This window comes from Notolabrus celidotus, chromosome 8, assembly GCF_009762535.1.
Source record: "Notolabrus celidotus isolate fNotCel1 chromosome 8, fNotCel1.pri, whole genome shotgun sequence".
NCBI lineage: Eukaryota > Metazoa > Chordata > Actinopteri > Labriformes > Labridae > Notolabrus > Notolabrus celidotus.
The window spans coordinates 5,129,490-5,152,665 of NC_048279.1; the positions used below are offsets into that span (position 1 = coordinate 5,129,490).

A 23,176-nucleotide genomic window follows, 5' to 3' on the forward strand; every position below is an offset into this window, starting at 1 on the left:
ACAAAGATTGATTCTATACAGGAAAGGGTATACAACTTTATATTTGACCTGAGAGAAGTTCTCTCAGATTGCATAATTTCTCCAATAAATCAATAATTTAATTGATGGTTAATTAACCTGGGAGTGATGATCAGGTAAGTCTATGTGGGAGAAATGCTGGATGTTCATTACGTGTTTTATATATCTCATGAAGTCAGCAGCTTGATGAGCAGAAGACACAATGCTCAATAGTTTCTGAAGTTTAGGTATGCCTGTGGTTCTGGGATGATATATAACAAAGTTTCAGGAGCAGGACAAACCTCAACTGCACCTTTTCTGGCACTCTTACCATGGACATCCACCAGATCCGTGTCCAATCCCCTGTGGTACGGCTTCGTGCTCTTTCATCCGTCAGCACCCACCGTTGCGTTTTCAGATTGCAGCACGGAGCAGGACCGCAGGACAGCTGGAGTCATGTGACCGATCTTTCCCTGCGGTATTTACTGAATCAAGGATTCTCCTCCTCCTCTCCTCATCCATGTTGACTTTCTGGTCCTCTGAAAACCTCTGACCTGTTGACTCCAGGCCTGGCTCCGCTCATCATGACGGTTTGTTGTTGTAGTTAAGTGAAATACGATCTGGTGATAACACAGAGTGTTTTACTCTGAAAATTAACCAGATGTTTTCATTTTGTTTTGGTGCCTGACTTCCTGTCCCGCTCCATCTGCTCTGTTGAGATTGATGCGTCGTGCTCCGACATCTGATCCGACTTCAACAATAGAAGTCTTGTGTATCTGATCCGGAGGGCTCCGACCTGCCAGATCAGAGACGCAGCCGGAACGCAGCAGAGCAGATCCAGTGGAAGTTAACACATTGACTAGAATAGAAACCTATCAGATCCAGTGCAGTGATGGAACAGAGATGGACCGGACATGGATCTGGGGGAATATGGCCGTCATAAGTTCAAAACTATCCCTCTCCTCCTCTTTCGTTCTTAGACTCCGCACCCCACCATCCCTCCCCTATTCTTTCTCTTTCTCTTTCCTCCCTTTCATACATAGGGCTCTTAAGGGGGGGGGGGGTATTCGTGCCCAGGAGCTACGGCGGATCCCCTAATAATCTTCCCCGAACCAGCAACAGCAAGAAGTTCGACGTCAAATTCAGAATCTATCTACACTACTATTCCAGTTAAATCAATAAACCATTGTCATATTACTTCCTGTGGATGGTGGAGTCCTTGCAAGTGAAACACATGTTCATCTAGCTGTGGTAGCTGGTTAAATCCAGAAAGCACAATGCTTCCTGCAGCTGGGTGGGATGAAGGTCGGATCATGGTCTTACTACAAACAAACTGCACTAGAGTCCCACTGAAGAGACCCACCCTATCAAGCTGTCTCAGTCTGTTTGCTCATAGTTGAATTGAAAGCAGTCACACCATCACAAACGAAGCACAAAGTTTGGCAAATCCCCTGAAGGTAATATCAACCGAACTGTAAAGGTAAGGAGTGAAAGCACCCTCAGACAACAGCTGAAAGTAGCAGACCGAAATTAGTTAGATAAGTTGTCAAACACATCAGTTAAAGAAAAAGTTCTTCCAGTTGTTGTTTTTATGAGTCCTCTGCTTCCTCCGCCACTTCGCAAACAAAGTCCTGACACATCAGAGCCGAGCATCAGTTTATTAAAAACCCTGAACTGATCAATGAACATCATGGTGAACATCAAAGTCTCAAGATGTGCATGAAGGCAAATACACAGAGCACATTTACAAAAAACACACAGACACACATGAACTATCTGTTCCACATGACATAGAGAGCTACAGAAACACGTATGTGCGCTGACTTGTAGACCAGCTCGGTTCATGTTCATCACAAGTGCAGTGTTTTCGTTGTGTCCCCGTAACACACACACCATGGGATGAATACACACTCTGTCACAAAGACTTTTCCCTTCTCAGTGAAACACACTCTCAGCCGAACTTCCCTTACAATATCAAAGTGTCTCTTATTAAACCCTTCTCCTAACTCTGAGATAAGAAGCTGCTTTATTAAATGTCTTTGTGTTTAAGCTGCCATTGATTCATTAAGGAGGGACTTCAGACAGGCGTCTTCCTTACCTCACATGACGCCTCAGCTCTGAAAGCTTCAGGAGACTTTGACTCCTGCTCCGTCCTTCTTTTCTTTGTTACTTTTTTAATTGATGCACAGAACTTTCCTCGTTGTCTCTGATGTGACTGTCCATTTTAAGCTGATTGTAAAACAACAGAGGAGATAAGTGCTGCTTTTAGTTTGATCTATTAAATATGGCTGATGTAAAGGGCTTTACCCAAAACGCTGCAGGCTCTGTCACAGGTATGATTTGATGTCCCATAGGACCCTACTTCAGTTACATATTCAATCAATAACTATATTAAATCATGATTACATGTTTTGTTGCAAGTGGAACAGTTTAATGTTGATGCAAAAGGGTTTCATTCAGGGTACTTCTTTGATCATTGGCACAGCATGACATCTACAATGATAGAGTGCACACTCTGGACAGATTCATTAAGCTGGGCCAAATTCTACAGGATCCATGTCTAGTCCGTCTGGGATCCGTCACAACATCGGATCTGATTGGTTTCTATTCTAGTCAATGTGTTAACTTCCACTGGATCCACTCCATTGCAAACTGGTGCAGTTTTTTTGTAGAAAGACCATGATCCGACCAAGCTGCAGAAAGCATTGTGCTTTCCGGTGTCATGGCTGCGGCTGTGCCTTCTCTCCCCTGTTGTGTTAACCCTCCTCTCTGCCTTTGCCCCCTCCTTCCTGTGTGCTTGGTGAAGGTGTGGCTCACACCTTGTTGTTTCCACAATAAATTGATTGTACTCTTCAATTTGTCTCCGTCTCAGCTCCTGGGTCCCTCTGTTGAGAGCACACCCTGACACCCTGACATCCAGATTGAACCAGCTACTACAGCTCCAGCAGGTCGGAGCCCTCCAGATCAAATACTCAGGTCTTCTATTTTTGCCGGATGCCGGAACACGACGTATCAATCTCGACAGAGCAGATGAAGCGGGACAGGAAGTCAGGCACCAAAACAAAATGAAAACATCCGGTTAATTTTCAGAATAAAACACTCTGTGTTATCACCAGATCGTATTTCACTTAACTACAACAACAAACCGTCATGATGAGCGGAGCCAGGCCTGGAGTCAGCAGGTCAGAGGTTTTCAGAGGACCAGAAAGACAACATGGATGAGGAGAGGAGGAGGAGAATCCTTGATTCAGTAATTACAGTGGGAAAACCTCGGTCACATGACCCCAGCTGTCCGGAGGTCCTGCACTGTGCTGCATTCTGAAAACGCAACCTGTGAGTGTTGACGGACGAGAGAGCACGGAGCCGGACCGCAGAGGATCTGGTGGAAGTCTGATGTTAGCATACAGAGTTGATGTGCAGAAATCGTCTTCATGTTATGTGAGTAGATTAACTGCACTTTGAAGACAGTCCCCGCACAGTCACTCACAGTCGTCTGTGTATACAGACACATACATGGCGTAGAGCTCACAGGACGTACAGATGGAAATCAGGTCATAACTCTCAACCTGCCTTTGTTGAAAAGAGGCGTCTGTTTCGTCAATGCAATGATCGGCGGGTCAGTTATTGACACGGGGAGGCTGAATCTGAGAAAATCTCTCTAACTTCTCCGAGCTTAATTACCAGCTCAAGATGCGTTGAAAGCTACCCCTTGCACTAAGCATTCTCTCAGTGATTATCAAGTTCACACTGAAACTGAGCAAGCTCAAAGTTCAGTTCACACTGACATATCAAAGTGAAGAAGTTCATATTTATATTTTCAAATATTGATCCAAGTTCATGGTCCAAAAATGTAACAAGTTCAAGTTCATTTTATTTTGTTGCATCAAAATTCCTCTTCAGTAGAGCCTTCTGTGCTTCAGTCCACAGCCTTCAATCACTGAACTTGCTAAACTACATGAATTGCTGTATTCTATTATATAACTACAGAAACATATTAAGTTTAAAAGCCAAGAAAATCCTAATTAAACAGAGAAAAGTCAGCATTTTTGAAAACTTGGATATACACATGTAACTACAAATAGTTGGCTGAATATTTGGCTAAAAGATCTGACTTTAACTTCCAATCACACGAGGAACTCTGCTTCATAAAAAGATGATGTGGGTGAGATTACACACTGATCATTGAATTAACAGATACTAAAAGGGAACTACTCCTCATTCTCTTAAAGCTACACCTTTCTAAAACCAGACCAGTTTTTAGCCAGTCCTGATCAAGGGAGAGGTTCCGGTGGCTGGTGGTGAGGCTTTCAGCAGTGTGACTGCCCCCTGGTGGCTGGCTGCAGTATAGGTCAAAAAAATCTGTCTCGAGGAGTCAAACTTTAAAAAATAAATACACGTCGTACGAATGTTTCTCACATCCGTATGCTGTGGTGATATGTAGTCAGTATTTGACTGTTTTGTGTTCAAGTCCTCTTTTTTCTGAAAAGTTTCTTTTTCGTTACTTATTAGAGTTTAAAAAACGGGGTTTTACTTCCTGGTTTCCTTTGATTCACAGCTGCCGTGGAGTGAAACTTCAAAGGACACACAGCGTCTTGTGACGTCACGCTGTAGGGCGGAGCTTATTACAGTGGCCTCACAGGCTCTGGCTGCACAATGGCGGCGCCCAGGAGCGGGATTTTTTGGCTTCAGAACCGTACAACGGGAAGAGGCGGAGCAACGCTGTCCATTTTTATTTACAGTCTATGGTCCTGATTCGTTTATTGAACTCCTTCAAATGTTCAATCAGCTGCTGTGAAACAAAGTGTTTGGTAACTCTTGATGACGCTCGTCCTCCCTGAATGTAAGCTGTCATTCTCGCTCCAGAGAAAACTACGTTCCCGTTCATGAGTTGCAAATTGAGTCATTAATTTCACTGTTCATCAGAATATGATAGCCTTCAATGAACGTTCATTAGCGTTCATGTGTCATTGTCTAGAGATGTTTAGTTGTTCAGAAATCAAAGATGAGGTTCTTGGGAGTGAGGTGGTAGTTTCCTGAAATGCTCCGTATATGTACGTTGTTCTTCTCCTGCTGTTCAGTTCGTCTCCTTCCTTTTCCACTCGATGTGCTGCTACAGAGAAGATTTCCCCTCAAAGAACAAAAGTGACTTTATTGAAACGTACTTTTATCTCTGTATCTGAGCGCTTGCTGATTCTCCCGGCTTGGATTAACATAAGTCAAGTAATCATGCAACCTAACGGGATCAAACCAGATCAGAACTTGTTCAGTGTGTTGTGTGTCAACTTGTGTTACTCTGCCTGCAGTGCTGAACCCACATGGGTTTCCTTGACTTTGATCACAAGTGAAGAACAAGAAAGGAGGAAGAACACGCACTGTGTGGGCCACTGATAGACTAAATGAAAGGAGCTCGGAGGAGCGCTGAGAGACTTGAAAACTCCAAATGTGCTTCAATCCTGAGAGTATTACGAAGAAATGAATAGATTCAGGTTTCACTGCAACATTACAGATATGTACAGTGCCTGAAGTTTCATGTGCATGAACGTATTCAAAGATTTAAGGTCAAAGAAAAACAAATGTACCATCTGAAATATCATCTACCCTCTGTGTTCCTTTCCTCTCTAACAGGAACATTTGGAAAGACACCAATTGCGTCTCTTTGGGATTTGGGGGAGGACAGACGGAGAGGAGGAGAGTGACCATGAAAGGAGAGACGGAGAAAGGAAGTGACAATGAAAAGGAATAGACAGGTGACCCAATGTCTCATACTCATAAAGATAAAGACTTCTAAAAGTGTGGTATAAATATGAGCATTAACTTGATCACTTAAACCTCTGAATGCCTCCACTACAGTGCACACAGAAATATGACATTGTGGTTATTAAGTCATTTTAGTTCATTGCATTTATTCCTGGTGTTATAGTATCTCTGTGAAAAGTTCCAGTCTCAGCTCTAAGGAGAACAAGTAAAGTAAGATTATTTTTCTGTGTCTTAATAAACTTGTTCTGATGAAAACATGGACTCAGTCCTGCAGAAGTTACAGTTTTTTTATCATCTGCATCACAGCACCAGATCACCATACAGCTGAAACAGATCCTGAGATAATTGAACAGAGAATGTGGTCAAAGATGAAGAATGATGTGAAATACTTGGGATGCTCTGCAAGGATAAGGGACAGATGTCAGAGTGCAGAATAAAGGAATGGCCGTCCCTTTATCCTTTATTTAACAGGGATATATCTATGCAGGTCTTCATCAAGACAGAACAGAACATGATAAAAACAAGTGTTTGAATGTAAATAGGGTTTCTGTGACAGAAGTCACATGACACTTAGAGACAATCAACAAAAACAACAGTTCCTCTTTTGTTAAGGTATTCAGCGATGGATTGATTATTGTTACATTAAAATGTTGTGTTAGGCTCCTGTAACTGTAAAGCCATCACACTTCTGTAAGGTGGTGTTTTGAATAGTATATTCTCACTGACTGTGTTTTTAATGAAGTCTATAAAACTACAGCAGTAAAGTCACAATTTACCTTTCTGTAACATCTTCCATGTCCCTGCAAGAAAGTCAATCCCAACTAAAAGCCTATAAAACATTATATCAAACAAATATGAGACGTGTGAGAAAGCATTGTTCAGAAACATACTTTAACTTTATATCTTCATTGACAACCCAAACAATCAGAACTGATTACACTTTCCCTTTTTCGGATGAAAGCTAGATTGAAGCAGAGAGTCTGAATCTCATCCAAACTCTCTGCTTCAAGTTCAAACAATAAAGTTTTCATGTTTTGAATAATCCATATTGATTGACATCACACACATGGAACGAAGTGTCTCACATACAAATATTATTATATTATATTATATTATATTATATTATATTATATTATCTTATATTATATTATATTATATTATATTATATTATATTATATTATATTATATTATATACAATGTTGACCCTGCACACACATTTAATTACTTGGTTAAGTGACATGCTTTCATGATATGTTAGCTATGTGATGTTTGCTATTTTTGTTATTATATAGGATTTATGTTTTTGTGTCTTTTGTACTGTTTTTAAAGGTGACATATCATGCAAAATTGACTTTTTAATGGTTCTTTACCTGAAATATGTTTCCCTGGCATGTCTACAAACCCCCCGAGAATGAAAAAAATCCATTCTGCCCCTGTTCTGATTTCTACACCTTTCTGTAAATGTGTGTGAAACGAGCCGTTTCAGACTTCCGTGTTTTTGTTACGTAACAACAATATCCGGTCTGTCACGGAGTCAGAGCTCGGAGCTTGTTCAGCCCATAGACTGTATAAAATAATACTGAATCCCTCCTCCGTTTTTCATTACCTGCACAAATGTGTGCTAACAAGGAGCTTAGGAGGGAGGCATGCTAGTTGTAGGCTGTCTTAATAAACACAAAGGTCAGTTTTACTCCCCACGTCTGCAGATTTGAAGATCTAGTGGATGATTTTTATTTATCATGGATAAGTGCTAGCGCTAGTTAGCATAGCTACATGTCGTAGCTGTAGCTGTGTAGCAAGACACATGTCAACATACTGACAAATAAAACAACAAGAAACACTAAATCTATGACCAATCCTTCAGAAAAGGTCCCGCTGCCTTTCTGGTAGAGGTCGGTTTTACTCCCCACGTCTGCAGATTTGAAGATCTAGTGGATGATTTTTATTTGTCATGGATAAGTGCTAGCGCTAATTAGCATAGCCACATAGCTACATGTTCATAGCTGTAGCTGTAGCTGTGTACCAAGACACACGTCGACATACTGACAAATAAAACAACAAGAAACAGAATCTGTGACCAATCCTTCAGAAAAGGTCCCGCTGCCTTTCTGGCAGAGGTGGGTTTTACTCCCCACGTCTGCAGATTTGAAGATCTAGTGGATGATTTTTATTTGTCATGGATAAGTGCTAGCACTAGTTAGCATAGCCACATAGCTACATGTTCGTAGCTGTGTACCAAGACACACGTCTACATACTGATAAATAAAACAACAAGAAACACTAAATCTATGACCAATCCTTCAGAAAGGTCCTGCTACAGGCGCCTCTCCGACAGGATCAGATTCTGGATCAGATTCAGAGGGTTGAAGTAACGTGATCTCTGAGCAGCCGTGTATATTCAGCCAACATGTAAACATTAGATCGACGTGCTGGAGAGCCGAGGCACATCCACTTCCGGAGGGGGCGTGGTCAGAGGGAAAACAGAGTGTTCTGAGGACTGCTGAAGAAGAGGGATCTTCAGGCATGCCAAAATCTGATTTCAACGTGTTTTTTTGAGCATAAACTTTAAAGACATGTTTTGGGGACCTCTTAGACCAATATATATTGATGAAAAAAGCGTGATATGTCCCCTTTAAGTTTTACACCCCAGTGTTGTCACGACACAGACAGGGGAAGGACTCAAGTGCGGCACCAGTAGTCGTTGTGCAAAAATCGTGGTCTTTATTACCGAAAAAAGGTCGTCACCAGGTGTCAGAAGATCAGGCAGAGGTACAGAAACGGCAGGCAGAGGGGTCAAAACGAAGAATCGGAACTGGTCAATACACAGGAGTCGATACTAAGAATAACTGCTGGAACACTACCAAACGTAAGTTGATCTGGCACCGAGTGAGAGGACACAAAGAGAATATATAGTGGCAGGGAGTGCAGGTAACCAGACACAGGTGACACACATTAGGGAGGGGCCAGGTGATCACACAGGAGGGAAACAGGACGGGAACTGAAAAAGAGAGAGAAACACGTTAACAACATAAACAGGAAACAAGACCAGAATGACACAATAGGGAACATGACAGACAACCATGACAAGTGTTAGCTTCTCCACTCTGGCTCCTTCTTCTGACCTACAAAGCTCTTAATGCTCAGACACCCTCGTATCTTAAAGAGCTCATAGTGCCCTATAACCCCTCTAGAACACTACGCTCCCAACATACAGGCCTGCTCGTCGTACCTAAAGTCTCTAAAAGTAGTATGGGAGGTAGAACCTTCAGTTATCAGGACCCTCTTCTTTGGAATCATGTACAAGTCAGGGTCCGGGAGACCGACACCTTAAAACGTTCCTTTAAATAATAATAAATAAAGTATAGTTTAATTTATGTATCATGTAAGACATTAGGAAACATGGGGCACATCCATCAAGCTGGAAACCAACACTATGAAGAGCCTCCATGAAGGAATCAGTCGAGGTTATATATTTATTTTTTCTGTTTACTGGGGGAAATTAAATTTAATGTATGGATAAAGTGCAAACTTGGAAAAGGCCCTGGGGTAGACTTAGAACTTGGTGGAGGGATTATATATCCCGCCTGGTCTGGGATCGCCTTGGGATTCCCCAGGAGGAGCTGGAAAGTGTTGCTGGGGAGAGGGATGTCTGGGTCAATTTGCTTGGACTGCTACCTCCATGATCCGACCCTGGATAATAGAAGAAGATGGATGGATGGATGGATGGATGGATGGATGGATGGGTAGAAATATAAATTGGGGACTGTGCAATAATTTGAATGACTGAATGTTGAATGCATGTGTGTCTCTGTGTTTTCATATATTATGTATGTTTGTCTTCTGTTTTATGATTTGCATTATTTTACTGCAGTTCTTTTCATGAATCTTTTGCACTGATAAATGGGTTGCACTTATATTTGATTGTATAATGTACAATGATAGCAAAGACATATTCTTTCTATTCTAAGATCTTTGTTCAAAATTGAACGTCTCATCTTCTTTTCTGGTCCGTTCAGTACGGATGATGAAAAATAGATCTGATGGCTCTTGATGCGGGCGAGCACATCAACTTTTAAAGGCGTTGCTGTCTTCCGTATACTCAGAGTTATGTTGAGCTTTGCAGTGAGGATATCTCTACTGTGAGAAGCTCTCTCCTTTATGTGCTACTGTTAGATCGATCAGCAGTTTGGGATGCAGGAAGCTTATTTTTTATTATTTTCTCAGACATTAGTTTGTTTTATTTTTCAACACACAACTTGAAGCATTCTTGACACAATGATTTGGGTGACAGACAGTTATTATATAACCGAACACATGGGCAGCAAGAAGTCTGAGCTGCTGCCACGGTTTGAAAAGATTGACATTCTTTCAGATGTGGAACATTTTAACCACAAAAACTTGGCATGAACCAAACCCAGTCAGATTTAAGAGGAAGACAAAAAGCAGCAGAATCCACGTTATTCTACCATTTCTTATTTTAATATGCAAATCAAGAGACACTTCTCTAAAAGTGTTACTCAACAGTCCGTGTGTTCAGAAGGAAAAGATTTTACCAGGATGGATGTTTCTTTCAGTGGTTTATATTTGAAATCCACAGCGATCTTTGTCAGAGCTTCCTTTGTTAGAAGTGTTCGGAGGATCTGGATAAATCATCTTTTAACTTTACTTTTAACAGACACCTTTTGTTCATCCTGAAATATACCTGTTGAAGTATCACTTTAAGGCCTTCTCTGCAGGTACCAGACTCACAGACATGGTACCAACATGCACACTCTCTCTCTCTCACACACACACACACACACACACACACACACACACACACACACACCTCCCAGTAGAGTCTATACTTTGAAGTACTACATGCTTCTCCCACCTGTTCCTCCTGTGCTCCTCAGAGGAGATCTTTCTGTAGCTCCCCTAACAACTCTTCTAAAGGCTTTTTCTTTCCTAGAATATCTTTCCTCTTCCAGCCGTCCCTCTATGCATCCCTCCATCCAGCCTCAAATCCACGGCTCTGATGCTCCCGTCTCTGATCCGTCCTGTTTTCATACCATGTCGTCCTACACTTGGATATTTCCTCTTCCTCATAATCATTGTTCATGCTTTGTTTTTCTCTCTCAGCACTTTCAGATCATTTATTCCTCGTCTTTCATAATTTGCCTCGTTGTCTCTTTCTTTTTTCCTTTAATGCTCTAAATCTCTTCTCTCTCTCGGTCTCCACCCCCCTGTTCTGCCTAAAATCTATCTTTTACTTCTCATTTTTGTTTGAAGTGTTCCTCTGATGTTTCACCTTTTGTCCTTCCTTAAATTGATTTGTCTTTATACCAGACTCATTTCCAAAAGCGTTCTTTTAACACTGGGGCAGGTTTGGCATCTGGAAAGTTTATCACACTCCACATCTCTTTAAAGAGCTTTCACAAACTCATTATGCCGGTGTGACAGATGTCTGACACATCAACAGTGAAATCTCTTGTTAGCATTCATTAGCAGAGAGAGAACAAGTCAAGAGGGACCAAACCGACTTTCATCAAAACCAAACTGACTTGCTTGTAATTTCATCATGCAGTTTCCAGTTTTCCTGGTGCAGGTTTAACCTTGCAGTACTCAACATATACCAAACTCTGGTCTGCATACAGATCTGGATCTGAGTTTTGAGTTTTTCATGTTTTACATTTAAAGTGTAACTTCACTCATAATTAATGACTTCAGTACTAGAGGAACAAGAAGACTGACAGACACAAGTAATCCAGGTCCGGGTAAGTCCTTTCCTCCAGTGTCTGCTGAGACTTTTCTCTGATAAAGTCTTGTTTTAAGGCAGCTTTCTGAAGGTTGCAATGTATACAGCGATGTTTTGGAGCTTGAGTCAGGGAATATTCCCAAAATCTGGGAATAAACTCCTTACCAAAAGCCTCCATGCCAGCATCCAAACCCAGGATTGGATGCAGGACCCCAGAGACAATGGATGGATGGAAGGAGTGCACAGTTGTAGGCCAGCTCAAACAGTAGATCCAGTGACTCTTAAAGGAGCTAATTCAATTCATAAGCTGGAGCTGCAAGAAGAATGATGTGAAGTGTATCTCAGCATGCAGAAGTTGTACAAGCGGTGCATTAAGAACAGTATCCATGACAAGAAGAGCCTGGAGAAGAACAAGGCCCAGGCTCCTGAGACATTTTAAATTTTTGGGTTTGAGATATTGAAATAAACAAATAAAGACATTTTTGAATTTAAGTTTAAAACTGGGCGTGGCCATTTTTCCACCAAGGAGTGAGTGCAAAATAAATGTTTGCAATCAATTCAGAGTCCTGAACAACTCCTAGTTCGACCCCTCAAAAGCTGCTGAAGGCAGAGGATAACATCTTTATGTTTTTCAGGTACTCAAACTCTCAGCAGCCTTCACAGGTTTTCCTACGGGAGTTGAAACAAAGAAACCTTTATGAACACTTTGGTGAAGAAATTTCCCAGATATGCCAAATATGTGATTATTTTCTTTGACTAATTATATTTCCTGCAGCTAAATATCTGATGACACCAGCAGGAACATACGCTCCGAGTGTGACGACCCCTCCACACCACTAGGTGTGCCCATGTTGCTACTTGTTCTCTGTATCTTTTAGATCTGGGTTGTCATCAAGGTGATGAGCTGCACCTGGGCCCGGTGTAGCCATTACTATGAAGCTTCCATTCGGCATCTGGTCTCGCTCTTATCAGGTCTCTCATCGGGTCTCTCATCAGGTTTCTCATCAGCTCTCACACTTCCTGTGAAGGCCTTGCGGTGCTGCACTTCTGTTAACTTTATTTTATGCACTGATCTTCTGTTCCATTATTTCCTTATTTGTTCAATAAATGTATAATTACTTTGCACACCCCTCGTCTCCTCTCCTGTTTTTGTTGCGTCCTCCGAGATTAGTTTTCCCTGGCTCAAAGTGAGGCTGAGGTGTTGCCCTTCTCACCATGTGCACTCACGAGCATGCTGGCTAAACCAAACACTATTCTGTGTTACTTTAAAATAAATGTTTCTAATTAAATTCAGGACAACAAAGAAGCTAATGTGTTTACTTTACGTGCAAAGTAAAATCTCCAAACTAACATTTTGTCTGGGGAGGTTTGGGGCTCCTCCTCTAATAAATCTTTCATCTTGTAGTTTGGAGCGTTTATGAGAACGGTTTGTCATTATATTTTTGTTTTAGTGTAGGAGAAACTTCTTTCATGTAAACTCTAAATGTCTGGTTCTTTCTGCATGTATGTCATATTTCACATTCTAGTGTTTTTCAAAGTGTCATCATTGACATGCTGGGATAATGCAGGAGAGGAGTTCTTCACCTGAGACGTACTCACCAGAATTATGAGTTATACTGATTTCAATATCACAGAGGATTCAGTTTCTGTATTTTACTGCAGTTTGAAAACGTTTGGTTACTAGTGTAACCCTGGTTCTCTGAAAATGTAGTGAGGTATCTCATTATGGGAAGCGCTCTCTGGTGTGACCAATCACGGAAGCTCTACTACCACGTCTGTCGTGGGACAGACAAATAATCTACACTGTAGGGGCCAGCCCGTCCCCCTTTATAACTGGACCCTGGCACCTACTTGCCCATTCTCAAATATATTTCTTCCACATAGAATGCAAAAAGGGCAGTGTTGTGAGATACCTCACTCAGTTTTCAGAGAACCAGGGTTACACTAGTAACCAAACATTCTCTATCAAACTTTGCTCAGTATCTTACTATGGGAGATATGGCACACCCCAGGATTGCATGCTCTGAAGCACGTATAACCTTAACCTAAGAAGGTCCCCTGGGCCAGCATGTGTTTAAGTTAAACCAACACCGAGGACAGAGTGTGCAATAGTAGGCTCTGTCACATCAAGGCTGTAAAATAGGATAACTGTGTGAGGGAATGCCAAACTGGCAGCAACACAAATATTTGCACACAGGTCGCAGCCTGCGGGCACCCTTCATAAACCTCTTAACCAGGGGATGCTGACCCATCAGCATGTTACCAAAACTCACATGGCAGGCTGAAATTGCAGCCAAGTATACCTTAATGGTAGAGAAGGCTTTAGCTTTGTCCAGTAACTCCTGAAGGAAACGTAACACTTCCAGAACGGAGCCCTGAAAAGAAATGATGCCCCTGGTCTCGCACCATTTCTCAAACCAACGCCACTTGCTGTCATAAAGTGACCATGTGGATGGTGCTCTTGTGCTCTGAATAGTCTCAATCACTTTCAGAGGCAGGCCCCACTCATTTAAATTGAACCTTTCACGTGCAAGGCCCACAGAGCCAGATGCTGCGGGTGTGGATGAAAAATCTGTACGTGTGACTGTGACACTAAGTCTCTACGCAACGGCAGAGGCCATTGTTGACCCTGGACGAGACACACCAGTTTCTCCATCCATGGCGATGCAGAGGGGATGGGGATCTCTCCCTGAGATGGTGAACCCGCATGCAGCTGGGCAAGGGCAAGACACAACATCCCTTTCCTTGCCGCCACCCGCGTCCCCCTGAGCAGCAGTAGCCATAAGAGAGCTAGCTAGCCACCCGCTGACACAAGCGCACCTCGATGTGTAAGCTTGTTTCGTCAGAAAATGTGGGTAAAGATCCGCCCGACACGAAAACCCCACCCGCAACAAATCTTTTCTTAACGAAAAGGTAATGAAGAGACTATGACGGTCTGAACAAAACACTCCCAACCAAAGATAACCACGTTCTGCGACAACCAGAGAGCAATTCCCATAGTGAGATACCAAGCCAAGTTTGATTGAGAACATGTATTTGTGTCTTGATACTGCAGACATATACTAAAGTATTTAGTCAGCCACTGATTTTTCAAGTTCTCCTACTTAGAAACATGAGAGAGGTCTGTAATTTTCATCAGAGGTACACTTCAACTATGAGAGACAACATGAGAAAAAAAATCCAAGAAATCACATTGTAGGATTTTTAAAGAATTTATTTGTAAATGATGGTGGAAAATAAGTATTTGGTCACCCACAAACAAGCAAGATTTCTGTCTCTCACAGACCTATAACTTCTTCTTTAAGAAGCTCTTCTGTCCTCCACTCGTTACCTGTATTAATGGCACCTGTTTGAACTTGTTATCTGTTAAAAGACACCTGTCCACAGCCTCAAACAGTCAGACTCCAAACTCAACCATGGAGCCACACTTGATCGGCATAACATCAACACTTCCTTGTTATCAAAATCACATGTCACAGAACCAACCAATCAGAGGCTAGGATGACCAAGCTCCAGGTAAACATTAAGAAACACACAGAAGTACATCCAGCGTATTTTGGTCACAACTACAAATGCTGTAGAAATGATTCCAACATCATAAAAATACACAATAACTTTTGTAACTTTTAGCTCTAGAAATAACTTTAGAAATAACTTCTATTTAAATAGTTTACTGTATAAATGCTGTAAACTCATTTTAAACTTAACTCAAACTATGAAATGACTCTCCTGTTAAATCTTACATCATTATTTATCTAGATGTATTCTGCAGTACTCGTGCATGTTGGGGTTTTTCAGTAACAACTAACATGTGGTGATCAAGACTTGAGGGCACTGAGTAATAACTAAATAACAAACATAAAAGTAATAAACATGTAGTATTATACTCCAGCAGAGCAACAGAGAGCAAAAAAGAATGTAATCTTGACATCAGTGAAACGATCATGGGTCGTGTGGTGTCCCTCTGTGTCCCTCGCAGGTCTATCAGTGAAATGTGTGAGAATCCAGCTCAGCATTAAGTCTCAGTCAACATAGATAAATGCTGACAGCTGTCTCTAGTGGACCATCGCTCCACAAGTCGACGTTCTTTCATCAACTTGTGTGTTACAGTTAGATATTTGGGTAGAATCACTGACGGATGAGAGACACCTAACCTGTGTTGGAAACACTTTTCAGACTTCTTCCCTTTTTTGCGGATTTGGAAGTGTCTTCCTTTCTGTGCTCGACTAATCAAACTGAACAAACAAAAAATCCATCAAGTGCCATTCTTAACAGAGTTCTTCATGAAAACACTGTCAAACTCTGAGGAGGGTAGGAGGTAGTGCTGATTTTCTTTTTTTCCCTTCAAAGTTATATTTTGGGGCTTTTTTCCTTTATTAATAGGACAGCTGAAGAGAGGCAGGAACTGTCGGGAGCATAGAGTGAGGGAAGACATGCAGCAAATGGTCTCAGCTGAGAAGTGAACCAGCAACCTCTGCAACGAGGACTCAAACTCTTTATATTGGGGCAGGCTTAGACTGTTAGGCCACAGGCGCCCCCAGGATTGAATTAGGCATAAGTGGTACTGTAGCAGAATAGAAATATTTTTTCCTTATGCAGTGTGCTGCTTCACCAAATTGAGCACCACTGGTGGCCAGTTATTGAACAGAGGGAGAGTATTTAAGTAGACACCCTCCCCCTGCTTCCTCCTCTCTGCACTCTTGTTTGTGTCACTTCCGGCTGGAGTCTTGACTGCGGCAGTGCGACTGTTTAACCTGGCGCATGCATGTCTCGCTCCGGTGTACTGTGGTGAGTGTCCTCTCTGTCTCTCTCTCTCTTGGCGTTATTGTGAATGCTCATAGCTGGCTAATGCTAGTGTGATCGCAGGTGAGATGCAGGTAGCTGCCCGGGTCTCTCTCTCTCTCTCCCTCCTCTCACGTGTGTGTTTGTCTGATGCTGCAGAAAGGTAGGTAGAGCCTTCATCGCTACTGCATCTTTGTAAGCTGTTTTATAATGTAAATGTCTCTGCCAGGTGAAAACCAACCGAGTGACTGTTCAATAGCGCTGATGCGTGACGTCACCATCAGCTGATCAACTGCTGCTTTGTCCCGAGGCTACTTCTGGAATTTGTGTCATTGTCTGTCTCCTGCGCTGTTTGCTGCTTGCTCGGCTACCTGCTCTGCTTGCTTCTTGCATGGCTACCTGCTCTGCTTGCTACTTGCATGGCTACCTGCTCTGCTTGCTTCTTGCATGGCTACCTGCTCTGCTTGTTTCTTGCCTGGCTACCTGCTCTGCTTGCCTCTTGCATGGCTACCTGCTCTGCTTGCTTCTTGCATGGCTACCTGCTCTGCTTGCTTCTTGCCTGGCTACCTGTCTGCTTGCTTCTTGCCTGGCTACCTGCTCTGCTTGCTTCTTGCCTGGCTACCTGCTCTGCTTGCTTCTTGCCTGGCTACCTGCTCTGCTTGCTATACTTGCCTGGCTACCTGCTCTGCTTGCTATACTTGCCTGGCTACCTGCTCTGCTTGCTTCTTGCCTGGCTACCTGCTCTGCTTGCTTCTTGCCTGGCTACCTGCTCTGCTTGCTTCTTGCCTGGCTACCTGCTCTGCTTGCTTCTTGCATGGCTACCTGCTCTGCTTGCTTTTTGCCTGGCTACCTGCTCTGCTTGCTGCTGGTCTGACTACCGGCCAGTGCTTGCTGCTTCGCCTTGCCGCCTGCACTACTGGCTGTTGGGGCCTCCTCAATCGGACCACTACACACTCTTTGTGGAATTGCATACTCATATTTTACCTGTATGATTGAGTGTTTTGTTGAGTTTAATTTGTATAAGTTTACCCCTGTTGTTTTTGATTGTTTTTGTTTAGTTATACTACCTGTCTATTAGTTTCTTCATTGTTTTGACCCTGGTTTCATTCCCTTCTCAGTTGCTGAGGACTGGTGGTGGTGGTGGTGATCTGGGTGGCAGTATCCCCCCCTTCTGTGTGCTGTGCTCCTGTGGGATTTGGTTGTGTTTCATGTATACCTGGGTGATGTTTTTGGTTTGTTTGGTGGATCCCTCCCCCCTTCACTAGCCCCCCTGTGCATCTGGTAAGCTTCAGCACCCGATTATGTTTTTCCCCTCTCCCCCCTGGTGGGAGAGGGGATGGTGTTTTAAAATAGCTTTTAAAAACTGAAATATACATTGTTACTTTCGGAACCACGTCTCTGGCCTCTTGAGTGACGAACCTGTGTGTCTTTAAGTGTTAAAGAAAATAATTATCTGGGTGAAATTCCCAGAGTGGCGTTGACTGGCAACTTTATAATCTAATTTGATTTGATAATTGTGCATCATTGGACAGAGCGTGTTCCAGTGCTCCTCCACTTGCTGCCGCTGCCACAGTAGAATCATCTTTCACAATCTATCAAAGCTGCTGAATCTGTAGACCGCTTCAAGAGGCTTCTCAAAACTTCAAAATGTTCTTAACATGATTGTCAGCAACTGCTTTTGGAAAAATAAAAGTTACTATACAACAACTAATGCAGTAACTGTGTGCAAGAGTCAAAACGCTCAATGCATTTCACATCCCACTTCATATGGAAGCGATATGATAACAAAGGTGACAGAAACTGAAGAACCCTTAAATATACCAACCAACTATCCAACCATGCCAAGAACCCCCCTCATCAATAGACCCTGACCGAGTATGCAGATAAAGTTTGGCAGTGTTTTAAAGAACAAACATTTTTATAAAAGCAACAGCACCATCTTTATTCATGAGCTGATCTGTGTTTGTTGATGAACAATGAATGTAGTCAGTGTGTCAGTTGTGCTCCAGAACAGAGCCTATTCACAAAGATCAGAGTCACTTTCCTAATCCTCAGCTGAGGTATTGTCGAACAAGCAGACATCCTCTACTTCAGACAAAGTTGGCGTATAATCGCGCCCCACATGCCTCTTCATGTCCAATATATGAGTCTGGTCTCTGAGAATGGTGCTCTGCAGACCTTCAGCCCCTCCTCAGTCAGACCACATCGAGGAGAGAACAATAAGAAGGCTGCATTAGCATCTCAAACAAGTCTTATTGCCCGGCTTTCTTACTGATCTTCTGTTTGTGGAAGATGCTTGATTCTGATAGGTCAAAACCCCTTGATGATGGTTGTTAACTTTCACTAACATGAGCGGAATACATCAACATTTACATTTAATGTTTTCCCAGTTGTCTCCATTAAATTAGGAAAAGTCATGAAATATGAAGCCAAAAAAATTATGTTAATCATTCATTTAAAGACGTTAAACATTGAATGGGGTCCAATTGACCCCAAGGATGATAGGAGGGTTAAGTTAGAAGCCGGGTAAGACAAGCCCCCTCCGCTTCACATCGTGGTCTCACCCTGTCAGGATTCTATTTCCTATCATCACCTGCAACATGAACCAAAGATCAGTACATTATCCCTTACATAATTGATGCTTTTGTTCATGACATTTACTTTCTTACTCACTCTCCACGAACACATCAGTTCTGCTGGCCAAGGTATCAGCAACACTGGGGCTTGCTATGGTGCAAAATATATAGATTAGAGATTATACATTTTATAAAGTAAAACATGAACAGTTCTCACTGCCAATGTATTTGTCCTGAAATTGAAAAAGAAACTCTCTGCATCATCCTCACAACAAGGTCAAGAACTGTCCCCCTTTAGTCCCTTCATTTATGTTCTATCAGATATAAACGTATTAAAGAATGTAGACCACGAATCACTTCCTCACCTCCTGCCCTCTCTTCACACCACTCTCCCTGGAGGATCTTGTATCTTGTGGCTTCCATGACCCCCGGGCTCTTCAGCTGTGCTGTCAGAGGTTTTTGTGGTTTACAATGACAAACACTTAGAGACAAAAGGTTAAGACTTTATTCAGCCTCAGATTCGAATACAGAAGAGTGTTGAACATAAAACAGATGTAATAACCTCACCTTAGTGTTGATTTCATCACATGTCTGTGTCCTGCCACCATGAGACATTAAGTTATTAGGCAAGGCAAGGCAAGGTAGCTTTATTTGTATAGCACATTTCATACACGAGGGCAACTCAATGTGCTTTACATTAAAACATTAAAAGCATTGGAAACATTCAGACAAGCATAAAAGAACACAATTAAAATGACAAATATGATAAAACAGAAAAGAAAAGGAAAATTAGAAATATATTAAAAATTACATTAAAATTTTAATTTAAAGTGAGTTAAAATGAGCTAAGATAGGAAGGCAGTGTCAGATAAAAAAGTCTTAGTCTTTGATTTAAAAGAGGTGAGAGTTGGAGCAGACCTACAGCTTTCAGAGAGTGTGTTCCAGATATGTGGTGCATAATGACTAAACGCTGCTTCACCATGTTTCGTTCTGACTCTAGGAACTGAAAGCAGACCAGTACCTGATGACCTCAGAGGTCGAGGTGGTTCATAAAGTAGTAGCAGATCAGCAATGTATTTTGGGCCTAAACCATTCAGTGCTTTATAAACCATCAGCAGGATTTTAAAGTCTATTCCCTGACAGACAGGAAGCCAGTGTAGAGATCTAAGAACTGGAGTAATGTGGTCTAATTTTTTGGTCCTTGTTAGGACTCGAGCAGCAGCATTCTGTATGAGCTGCAGTCGTCTGATGGACTTGTTAGGGAGTCCTGTAAAGACCCCGTTACAGTAGTCTAGTCTGCTAAAGATAAATGCATGGAGGAGTTTTTCTGCATCCTGCTGAGACATAAGTCCTTTAATCCTTGATATATTCTTAAGGTGATAGTAGGCAGACTTTGTAATTGTCTTAATGTGGCTGCTGAAATTAAGGTCTGAGTCTATGACTACACCAAGGTTTCTGGCTTGGTTTGAACATTTCATCATTGCAGATTGGAGCTGAGCAGTAACCTTTAACCTTTCTTCCTTGGCTCCAAAAACAATCATTTCAGTTTTTTCTTTGTTTAACTGAAGAAAGTTCTGGCTCGTCCAGTCATTGATTTGTTCAATGTATTTACTCAGTGTTTGTATGGGACTATAATCCCCTGGTGATATGGTGATGTAAATGTGTGTGTCATCTGCATAGCTATGGTATTTTATTTGGCTGTTTCTTATTATCTGACCAAAGGGGAGCATGTAGATGTTGAATAGCAGAGGCCCCAGAATGGATCCCTGAGGTACTCCACATACGATTTTCATCCGCTCAGATCATCATTACCCCCATACTCAGTCAACTGAAGATATAACTGGTCCATCATGAGGTTATCTCTCCTACTTCTGACCTTCATGTTTGGAGGTCACAGCAGCCCTGGAGAGTAAGGCACTACATCGCTCTACTTCCTCCCCTGGAGTCAAATCAGCACCGTCCACGTATGAACCAAACAATTACACCTGGAAATACAGATTATGAGACTCACTGCTTTAAGATGTCAATCCAAATGAGTGTGTTCAGATCAGTAATTGTGTCAAAGTGATGCTGGAAGTTTGAAAACTTGGTGTCACTTTTTGTAGGTATGGACGATATCTACGTCACATCCATACAGAAGAATGTGATTGGTCTACTGGACAGATTATTTTGCAGGAACAGTAGATTAAAAAAAAATTCCATCAAATAACAAGATTTGGTCCCTCGTCTACATGTCCAGAAGATGTTAGGGAGGCCTCTCTCACTGCTCATTAGTCCTGTCCTCAAAGACTTCTTCAAAGACCTGCTAAATGAAAACTGGTTTATGGAAATGATTGAAGGCTCAAGACACACACACATACAGGTACACACACACATACACACACATCAGGAGGAGGTTATTGTAGTCCTGTATGTATAATATTAGTTTATGATATGCTTGTTTTGAAATGCTGCCAAGTGGGAGGATCTAGTCTGACAGCTTCCAGAAAGGTATGAAGTAGGAAGCTGTGGGACATCAGATGGACAACATCTCAAAGCTGGATCCCTTCACTCGTCCTACATGCACCCTGAGCAGATGGAAACCACAAGCTTTAAAAATGCAGCAACATACTGCATCTCTTTAAAAAAAAAAAAGCTAACACAAAACACAACTCTTTAGTGGAACAAGTAATCCTTACTGTAAGACCTCTCCAGTTGTGGTGTGCTTTGTTTTATTTAGATCTGAAGAAGAGGAAACCTTTGAAGGCATTTCTATTTCCAGGGTGGAAGATTGGACTCGATTTGCAGACTACATACAGCACAACTAAACGCAAGATTGCAGACTAAGATGTGCCACAAAAATAGATAAATAAATTATCAACAGACAGCTTTAAATCTGTTGCATAAATTGTGGCGATGTGGAGGGCAGCAGGTCAGGGACCAACTGGAGTCAAGTTGCCCACTCCAGCTGTCCTCGGCATGCCTCACAAATCAAATCAGGAATGTTAAGATCACATCCAAGAAGAACACAAAATGTACCCACTGTAGTGTTTGACCACTTAATCAGGTGTCCTTTGTTGAACGTGACATACATTAAAGAGCCTTTAATGACAACTTTAAGGAGGTGAGTAGAGTTCAACTATAGATGTTACCTTTAAAAGATGCTTCCCATTTAGAACAAGTTTTTCCACACTGTCACCATCTATTGTGAGGACGACAGGGAACTTCCCTGGGTTGACCCTCAGTGACTCTGGTATTGGGCTCTGTGAACTCTGAGCTCTGGTTCTTGTTCTCAGCAATGTGGTCCAGATCAACTTCTTTCACTCCTCTCTGAAGAGTTGATTTTATCGACTTCCAGGCCCGAGAAACTGAACTTTGGTGTATACCCTGCACTCTTCAACATCTCCCTTCAACGTGTTGTTGCTCCACTTATTAGATTTTTCTCTCCCCCTGATTCCACCTTTCCTGTCTACTCTCTCTCTCTCTCTCTCTCTCTCTCTCTCTCTCTCTCTCTCTCTCTCTCTCTCTCTCTCTCTCTCTCACTGGTGTCATTCTGGTCTACTGCAATTTCATCAGTGAAATTAGCATTTCTTTGGGATGCGTAAAGAGGTCAAAGGTCACAGTTATATTTGGCTATATTTGGCTGGGTTTGTGTGTTCTTGTAAAACAAACTAGCAGGCGGACTAGCTGCTTTGAAACACAGGGCACCCCTGCACATGGATAATTAACACTAACAGGGTAACATGTCTCTATTAACATAGCTCCAGATCTTGAACTCTGAGGATTAATATGATTCTTTACATCAAAACTTCTGTGTGTAGTCCAGGTGAGTCCAGCAGTCAACAACTTTAAGGTCCGAATAGGAACAAAACAAATTCTGTTTCAAGTTCTTCAATGTCTCTTGCTCATTTCCTCAGTTTCTTATGAGAGTTCTGTGAACCAGGCCTCACACACATCCAAAGAGGAGTCCAGAGTCTGTACCCAGTAATTAATCATTTATCTCACAGGGCTTTTTGAACCCTGTAGCTTCTCAAATCTATCTGTAAGTTTCTGAGTTCTTGTTTTATGTAGATGGCTTTCTGTTGTGTCATTCAAACAAAGACAACTTAAAAAAAAGACCTGAACTATAAAAGCTATCATTCGTCGGCCAAATCCAATCTGGGCCTTTCAGAAAGGGTTGTACCTTTGCCATCTCTCAGGGGTCAGGCTCTCCTACAAAGCAAAGGGGACTACTTGTAGTGTTGCCAAAATTATCTCTTATAGCTTTAGTGTCAAAGACACTGCTGCAGCTCCAACTGCTGACCATGTTAATGTGAGGCCAAACCATGAGGACAGATATTATAACTAA

The 23,176-nt window shown here is 42.1% G+C and overlaps 1 long non-coding RNA gene across 1 annotated transcript; it reads right to left on the reverse strand.

The window, feature by feature from the left end:
- Nucleotides 1–18,961: 18,961 nt before the first annotated feature.
- LOC117816791 lies at nucleotides 18,962–19,449 on the reverse strand. Its single transcript, XR_004632016.1, has 3 exons — nucleotides 19,417–19,449; nucleotides 19,215–19,330; nucleotides 18,962–19,000 (listed from the first exon to the last, which is right to left on the reverse strand). It is a non-coding gene; the product is annotated as an uncharacterized LOC117816791 (long non-coding RNA).
- Between the last annotated feature and the right edge of the window lie 3,727 nt (nucleotides 19,450–23,176).